This window comes from Centrocercus urophasianus, unplaced genomic scaffold (genome assembly GCF_019232065.1).
Source record: "Centrocercus urophasianus isolate 14NV4802_14NV808 unplaced genomic scaffold, USGS_Curo_1.0 seq_14, whole genome shotgun sequence".
Classification (NCBI taxonomy): Eukaryota; Metazoa; Chordata; class Aves; order Galliformes; family Phasianidae; genus Centrocercus; species Centrocercus urophasianus.
The window spans coordinates 46,007,869-46,016,397 of NW_024884586.1; the positions used below are offsets into that span (position 1 = coordinate 46,007,869).

General features: G+C 45.9%; 1 protein-coding gene across 1 annotated transcript in view; it reads right to left on the reverse strand.

The window, feature by feature from the left end:
- The window catches only part of BRF1 (BRF1 RNA polymerase III transcription initiation factor subunit), a 164,141-nt gene extending 162,493 nt beyond the window's left edge, over nucleotides 1–1,648 (reverse strand). The window contains exon 1 of the mRNA XM_042815073.1: nucleotides 1,484–1,648. The gene's annotated coding sequence lies outside the window, so the exon portion shown is untranslated. The remainder of the gene's footprint in view (nucleotides 1–1,483) is intronic.
- Between the last annotated feature and the right edge of the window lie 6,881 nt (nucleotides 1,649–8,529).

Consider the following 8,529-nt stretch of genomic DNA (forward strand, 5'->3'; position numbering starts at 1 on the left):
CTGTCTTGGAATATAAGAATTTTATTAGTATGTACGACCCTCAGCCAAACTCCCTTACAATATTTACTGCATAAAATAGGGCCCTTCACTTGCATTAACTTTGCCAATCCACAAGCAGCATTGTTCTCAGAGTTGTGTTCTTCACCAAAATGCAATCGTTAACGCACACAGCGACCTGTTATCAACACACAGAGAAGCTCCTGCCATCACCTCTTGTGCCAGCCAGATAAAGCACCATAAGCATGCTAGAATGTGCTTCAGTCAGGTTTCCACTTTTACACACCCACCTATCCTCACAGTGCTCATCTGTCTTCATGGGTACCAAAATTCCTTCAGTGTCATATAATAGATGACTACCTGTACAATACCAAGGAATCACACACTATCTATTCAAAAGGAGCAGCCAGCTACAGCATCCCACAATTTGCACAGAAGGGAAAAAGTCACTTGAAGAAACTATTAGGAAACCATTGTACAATTCAGCCAGGGGAAAGAAAGAGACTCAGTATGGTGCAGATCTCTATTTTCTTCTTGATATTTTTTATAGCTCCCAAAATGAGCTCAAGCTTGCATGCCATCTGTCCTGCATAATTTTGGGTGGGAGGCAAAAAGCAGTACCAGCCCTTAAAATGTAGTCTCCACATCTCTACAGGAAAAAGTGAAGGATGCAAGACTGACTGATAAGTTTAAAAGCGAAATACAGCGTCAGTGCCCTGCGATGGAAGATGGCAACAGCACCAGGCAACATTTAGAGAAACCCTCACCTGCAATCCCTCTGGTTCCAACGTGCTGCCCTTCCCACCACCATTCTCTCCTTCCTCAAACCCATTTCACAGAATCACAGGATGGCCAGGGTTGGAAGGGACCTCAAGGCTCATGAGTCTCCAACCCCCCTGCCACATGCAGGGCCACCAGCCTCCCCATTAAATACCAGACCAGGCTGCCCAGGGCCCCATCCAACCTGGCCTCGAACACCTCCAGGGTTGAGGCACCCAGGGGAAGGTCACATCTAACCAATCTGGTGTCCTTCACATAGCAACATCCCTATGTACCCAGCCCTTCCACACTGCACTTTCTTGGACATTAGAAAAAGGCTGAACATTAAGAAAAACTTCTGCATAAGGCACTGAAGCAGGCTGTCCCAGGAGGCATCCAAGAAACACACGGTTGCGATACTGAGGGACAGGGAGTAGCGGGCAATAGGTAGACAGCTGGGCCAACCTTAACGATTCTACGACTCTCACACAGCTCCGATCCTTGTGCGCTCACACCTGCCACACGCGGAGCATCTCTCCCACCTCTCACATATACCTTTCCTCCATTCATCCCACCGCAAACCACACCTTCCCCCGTGCCGACCCTGCCCACATCACGCTGCGCCCATCTCCCATCTCCGCCGTACCGCCGCTATCCCGTCCTTACCTCCCACACCGACCCCGCACCCCGCCCCACTCCACGCGCAGCCCCTCGCCCCGCCGCTCACCGTCCAACGACACGAACTGCCCCACCGCAGAGGAACCGCCGCCGCTGTTCTCCACGAACTGCACCTCGGACACGATGATGTTGTCTTCCAGCACCGAGCCGCAGCCCGTGCACACCGCATCCCCACGCGCCGCGTCTACCTCGATCTCCGAGCAGCCGCACGCGGCGCACACCCGCCCGCCCGGCATTGCGCCCCGCAGTCCCGGCCGCGGCCCGCCCGCCTCCCAATGCCGCCGCCCGGCACAGCACGGCCCGGCCTCGGCGCAGGCCTCGCTCGCCGGGACCGGCACGGGGAGGAGCGCGGCGGCGGCCGGCCCTAACAGCTCTCGCGAGACTTGGCCGCGCCCTCCCTTTCCGCGCGCCGGTCCTCCCTGATAGCGGGGCGGGCGCTGTGCGTGACGGGTGGAGGCTTCGTTGCTTGCAGCGCAGGGAAAGCGGAGAGCGCTCTGTAGGTGCTTTTAAGGAAACAGCTGTGGGTCCCGCTTACCAAAAAGACCCTTGTAATGTTCTGCCGCTGGGGGCAAACATTTAGAAGCGCAAGGCAGTGCACGTAGCTGTCAGTGCTCTGCAGTCAGCCCCAAGGCAGTCCGCGTGAAGGATGGGGAAGCAGTCAGTCTCATGCTTAAGACAGGCCCTCAGGACTTGCTGAGGCTTCCCTCGTTCTACCACAAGCTTCTTACCTGACCTTATGTAAGCTGTTAATAAATTCGCACTGTGGTTTCTGTACAATAAAACAAGAGCGATGACACCTTTGTACCAATCTCTGTTTGCCCTCCCAGCTGAGGTAGTTTGATTTGGGGGGAAAGGAGTTCATGGCTAAGAAGGGAACTTGCACCCAGTGAGCAGTGTGGCTTTTTTTGATGTGTAATAAAGTCTGTAGTGATGACAGAATCACAGAAATGCACAAGTTGGAAGGAACCTCTGGAGATCTCCCAGCCCAGCCCCTGTTGAAGCAGTTCACAGAGTCACAGAATCGTAAGGGTTGGAAAGGACCTCCAGAGATCATCGAGCCCAACCCCCTGCCAAAGCAGGTTCCCTACAGCAGGTCGCACAGGTAGGCATCCAGGCAGGTCTTGAACATCTCCAGAGAAGGAGACTCCACCACCTCCCTGGGCAGCCTGTTCCAGTGCTCCGTCACCCTCACTGTAAAGAAGTTCTTGTGCAGAACTTCCTATGCTGCAGTTTCTGGCCTTTTCCCCTTGTCCTGTCTCCACACACTGCTGAAAAGAGTCTGGCCTCGCCAGTCTGCCCCCCACACCTTAGATATTTATTATTTATTTAACCCTGGATCAGGTTCACAGGATCAAGACCCAGTTCACTTAGCCTTTCTTCTTAGGGAGATGCTCCAGGCCCTTCACCATATTTATGGCCCAAAGTTGCCGACAGCAGGTTGCACAGGAAATATCTGGGTGGGTTTTGAATATCTGCAGAGAAGGGGACTGCACCACCAGAGCTCTGTAACCTTCATAGTAAAGCAGTTCTTTCTCATGTTCACATGGAACTTCCTGTGTCCCAGTTCGTGCCTACTGCTCCTTGTCCTGTCACTGGTCACCACTAAAAGGAGCCTGGCCCCATCCAACTCGACTCCCATCTTGCAGATATTTATAAACAATGATGAGATCCCCTCTCAGTCTCTCCTGCAGGCTGAACAGTCCCACATCTCTCAGCCTTTCCTCAGAAGGGAGATGCGCCAGGCACTAATCAACCTCTGTAGCCCACTCGTATTTCAAAAGTATGTTTCTGCAATGCTTTACTATTACTAATTCATTATTCACATCCAATTCAATCATTTTATAGTAACAATAAACAGAAACGTTACAGAACATAATTAATCTGTTTCAGTAAAGCCCTTTGAGTTTCGTCTTACTGAGACGCCAAGGTATTAAAGCCTAGTGCATTGTAACTTGTGGCTCTTAATTCTAGAAACAGCTGAACTGTATTTTGATCCAAGAAAATGACTGCTCATTTTAGTACTCAACTGGGGTGGCACTCTGCAGACTGAAGCTGAGCCAAATAGATATACGTAACACTACAATAGAACAATAAAAGCTAGGTGACAAAGTCTCCGGCTACAGTAAATGAGAATGAAACCAAATGCAGCAGCCATGAATACAGAAATGAACAAAAACAACAACAACAAAAAAACAGAAAACAAAAAAAACAAAAAAAAAAACCACTGCTTACCTTTAGAAAGCCTCAGATAGACAGAGATCTCCAGCAAGAGATGCCTTTGCCTCCACTGCCAACATTAAATGAGGTCTGGGAAAAGGTGGATCCTGGCTCCACCCTTTCCAGTCACTCAGGTACACTGCTTCGCTGCTTGCACCTGAGCTCCCCTGGGTTGGCCCTGCCTTCCTCCAGGTGCTCAATCACTGTTTCAAGCTGTGACTTAGCATTGCCACTACAGATATTGCAGTAGGGTACAGACTTTCACTGTTGGCATTTGAATACAGAAGCCCACTAGTGCATAAGCATTTGATCTTCTTACAGACTCACTACTGTCAGTATGTCTTCCCCAAATGGCTCAGATGTAGCCATATATCTACAGGCCATATACAGATCTCTATGAACTGCTCATACACATGGTACAAAATTACTTACAGCAGCACATTTAGACACACAGTATGGCACATACTAAAGCTGTTTGTGCCACCCAGGAAGCTAAGCATCTCTTAGGTGTGAGCTTTTGTCATATGCCTGGAGCTTTGCAGATTCTGGGCTTTAGCAAAAGGAAAACAGCAATATCATCACAGAGACTGTACTGCTATAGACACAGTTTGGCTTTCCTCTTCCTGGACTTATTCTTCCATTCTGAGATCGATTTGTGAAAATAGGAACTTTAGGTTTCTGAAGATTCTTCTTTTGGAGTTTCCTTACTGAAGCTGCTCCTGGCTGTTCGTGATGCCATGACTCCAAGTGTGAGCTCACAAAATTATAGCTCATTTCAGTAATGTCAGAGGAAAATGATATCCCCAATACCAAATATTTTTTTATTGTTTATAGGAGAAGCAAAAAAGAAATAAATATTTTTCTCTCTCAGAAAAGCCTCCAGAATGTCAGAATATTTTAAGTAAAAACTGCTGATTTACATTAGGTCATTTGTCATATAGTGTCTCTGACAAGCATAAACAGAAGAAATCCTGCAACAGTTATGAAATACCTTTCCATCAAAAGGTTCCTTCTTATCTCAGATGGAAGTTAATGTGGCCTTCATTCATTATTTAAATTTTCATCCTCATCCCAAAATTATTGGTGATTTGATTGCTGACGTTATCAGTCTTTTCTGGGAGACCCAGATAAGTTTGGAGTTTTCCATTCTCAATATGAGCAGCAGAGGGCTCTAGTGAGAGCATTGCATAGCTGCAGAGCAAAAAAAAGAAAATCTCATCCCACGTAATACTGAATAAGGACACGAGTTTTAATCTTTGTCTTCTCATAAGGTGAGGTTAGTGCTGGTGAAAGATGATGTGCTCCCAGTCCTGAAAACTAAAATCCCCTGCCTCCTGCTCATGAAAGCTTTCTTATGCAAAAGCACACAACATTCCAAATATTTCTGTCCTGAACCAGTGATTGAGCACCTGGTGGAAGGCAGGGCCAACCCAGGGGAGCTCAGGTGTATGCAGTGTACCTGAGTGACCAGAAGGGCTGGAGCCAGGATGCACCCCTTCCCACACCTCATTTAAGGGTTGGCAGTGGGAGATGAGGGTATCTCTTGCAAGAGTGTTAACTATGCTCTTTTTGTTCAATACATCTTACTCAGTTCATTTAAGCTAATAAATAATAATCTTCCAGTAAATTGTGTGAAGCTTGCGTTAGAGCTGACATAGATTAAAAAATTATGTTGACAGAACCCCATTCCTTTTTTTTTTTTTAATCCTTTAAATTTAGAAAAGAATCTGTCTTCCATTTCACCTGCTTTTGTGTTTTATGCTCTTATTTTCACTCATAAGAGCAAAAAAACACAACCAAGTAGTGATCAGGATGTCTGTTAGCCCAGACTGACCCATTTCCTTCCTGCTGTGTCTTCAGGAACCCCAAATATAACCTGCTCGTGGGTATGCGTGTTTGGCATTCATTTGCTGAGGTTTCAAAGGGAGGAACTCTCTCATTTGCTTTTTCTACTATACAACAGTGGGATGAATGCAAACAGGCTGTACAAAAGCAGGCTGGAGTGCGAGGGAATCCCACCCTGCTCACTAATGTTGAACAACACAGCAGGGAATACGCTAGAGCAAGGTGATGACACATCACTGTGCTTCTGCAAGGAATGGGTGTCCTATAAATATACTGATATGAAGCAGATGCCTAGGATCAGATGGCAGAAAACCCATAGGCTGTGCCTTTTCATCATAGCTGAACCTTCTGTGTGCTGAGCTGCCCAGCACACCCACTTGTGGGAAATATTTTCAGTCCAAGTATGAGCCATGGATGCAATCAGCTGCTGTGAGAATGTAAGCATCCTCAGCTCTCTGGGATCTCAGCTGTGTTCATTTATCTTAAAGGAAGGGCTAAGAGCCTGGCTGAAATCTCGCAAGGAGTTGCTGTGCCTGTAGCAGGGGAGGCAAAGCGCAAGCAGAGGAAAACTTCTTTGGTTCTGGACCAACCTAAAAAAAAAAAAAAAAAAAAAGACATAATTTATGCATTTAAGTTTGTATTTGTACACAGATTCCTTGGAGCTATGGGAATTTGGTGGAGGGGGGAACAAACGATTTCGAAATGGATGAGCCTTATACGGTGATAGTGATAGCAGTTGGAGGCTTCTTTTTCTGCTTGTGCCAGTCCGGATGCTTTTGGCTGTACTAGCGATGGACACGAGAGGGCACCCGAGGAAAATGAAATGGCAGAGGAGCTGTAAGCTTCGCACATGCAAGACTGACTTTCCATCTGGTTTCCTTTTTTGTTGTTGTTTTTGTCCACGCCTCCTCTAATTATTTCCCGACATTGTTTTCTTGATATTCATCAATTAACGGTACATTAAAAAACGTTAAAAAAAAAAAAAAAAAAAAAAAACACAAAAACACAAAAACAAACTTTGGGAAAATCATTTCAAGAAGGGAAGTTTGGGGCATTTGTTAAATCACGTGGCAGAGCGGTTTAGTGAGCAATTGCACTTATCTCTGTGCAATCACATCTCTGCTGTCAGAGGCAGCACTTTGCAGCTGAGCCTTGATTCCTAGGTAAATGGCAGAGAAACCACATGGCTGCCACAGTTCCCTTCCCAGGGTCTCTGCCTTATACAGATCTTAGTAGGCGAGGAGAACCTCAAATATTACAGCTTAGAAAATGCACTGAAAAATTAGCAGAGGGAAAGTCCAAAGGTATTGAGGTCCAGAAGCAACCACCTGCTTGAGAAGTGTCTCCTCAGCAAATTGATGGAAGCTGTGTGCAACAGCTCTGTCTAGCTGTTCTCTGCACAAACACACACATACACACATACTACTCGAAGAGGGACAGCTGATAAGCGAGTGCTTTTGGGAAGGATGCAGACAAAGCAAGGTAAAAAGTTATGTCCTCATAGTTTGTAGTGATCTGCAACTTCATCAGCTGAAGGTTAATAAGCACTAGGAGACATTTTATCTGTTTGTTGAATCAATTTTTTTTAAACGTGTGTGCTTTCAACATCCACAGCATCCGGTGGTTTAGGGGATATCACATCTCAGTTGGGTAGCAAGAGAAAAAAAAGTTTAAAACAGCCCAAACATTTCATCTGATCATGCTTAGTTGTTATGCTCTAACGAGTGGTGAATAATTAATTGCCCCCTTCTCACCTTCCTCATGTCGGTCAGGATTCTATGCTTCTCTTTCATAGCTTCTCTGAATCAGGAGAATTTCACAAGAGCGAGTCTTTCTCCAGACAAGGACAGTGCCAACCAGCAAGAGCCTGAAAAATACCTTTGTGGGGATACTGCTCAATTAGAATTTTTCAGACATACAGTGATAAAATAAAAATCAGTTTGGGGCAGTCATTTAAGAGGAAACCCTTTTAAGGAAAGAACTGATCATACTCTGCACTGCATAACTGGAGGCTGCCATCATCTTGGGTTGCAAGATATTGGATAGGATATTGTTCCTGCAAAAAGTACAACTCCACTTGATGGCAGCTCTTGCATTCTGCAACTTGTGTTCAGATGTTCATGAAGTCATCACTCACCATCAGAGAACGTTGCCTATGTAAGGAGCTTCCTCTGTATCTAGAAATTGAACTGAATGCCTGCCTATAATTGCCATTTTTTTGTGTATGTGCACCATGGGTGCATATTCTGGTGCAAATACATTTTCTACAGAGACTGAAAGCAGGGCTTTCATTCAATGTTATCCCTATGAAAGGGAAAGAAACTGGGACATTACACTAAATGGATCACAAGACCAGAACCAGAGAGTGAGAAACTGTAGAAGCACATCAAAAAATAAAGATGAATTTCCTTTAGTTATGAAGAATAGAAGAAAAGTAGTGACACAGAAGCGGCTGTCTGCTTAGCACTAAGATAAATTCAATGCTGTTAAAAGTGCAGTTTAAAAACCATGCCTGTTAAGTGCCTGAGACAGTGATGATCCTTAATAAATGATAGCTAGAAGTCATAAATAGGATTATAAGAAAAAACAGGGGTCAGCTAGCTATGTTGGAGCTGATGTTAAAATTCCTGCAGACACGGGATGATATTAGTAGTCCAAACTCTATTGGTATTTCATAGGTAGAGGTCTGCTGCAATCTAAATGGCAGTGCTGGCAACGAAGAAGAATATGCCAGTCAGTTGATATTGAAGACCACAAAACATCTGTGTTTCAACAGAGAGTCCAGTGCATGTTTATGTGTGGTAACGTCACAACTGCTTTGGCCATCAGGGACCCCCTACACAGGAAACTTGCAGAGAGAGAGGCCAGGTTGGATGGGGCCCTGGGCAGCCTGGTGCGGTATTATATGGGGAGCTTGTGGCAGGGGGTTGGTGACTCATGGTCTTCGAGGTCCCTTCCAACCCGGGCCGTTCTGTAATTCTGTGAGAGCATTGCTACAGTCACACACAGCCTCTGCTGTTGCCAGGCTGAACT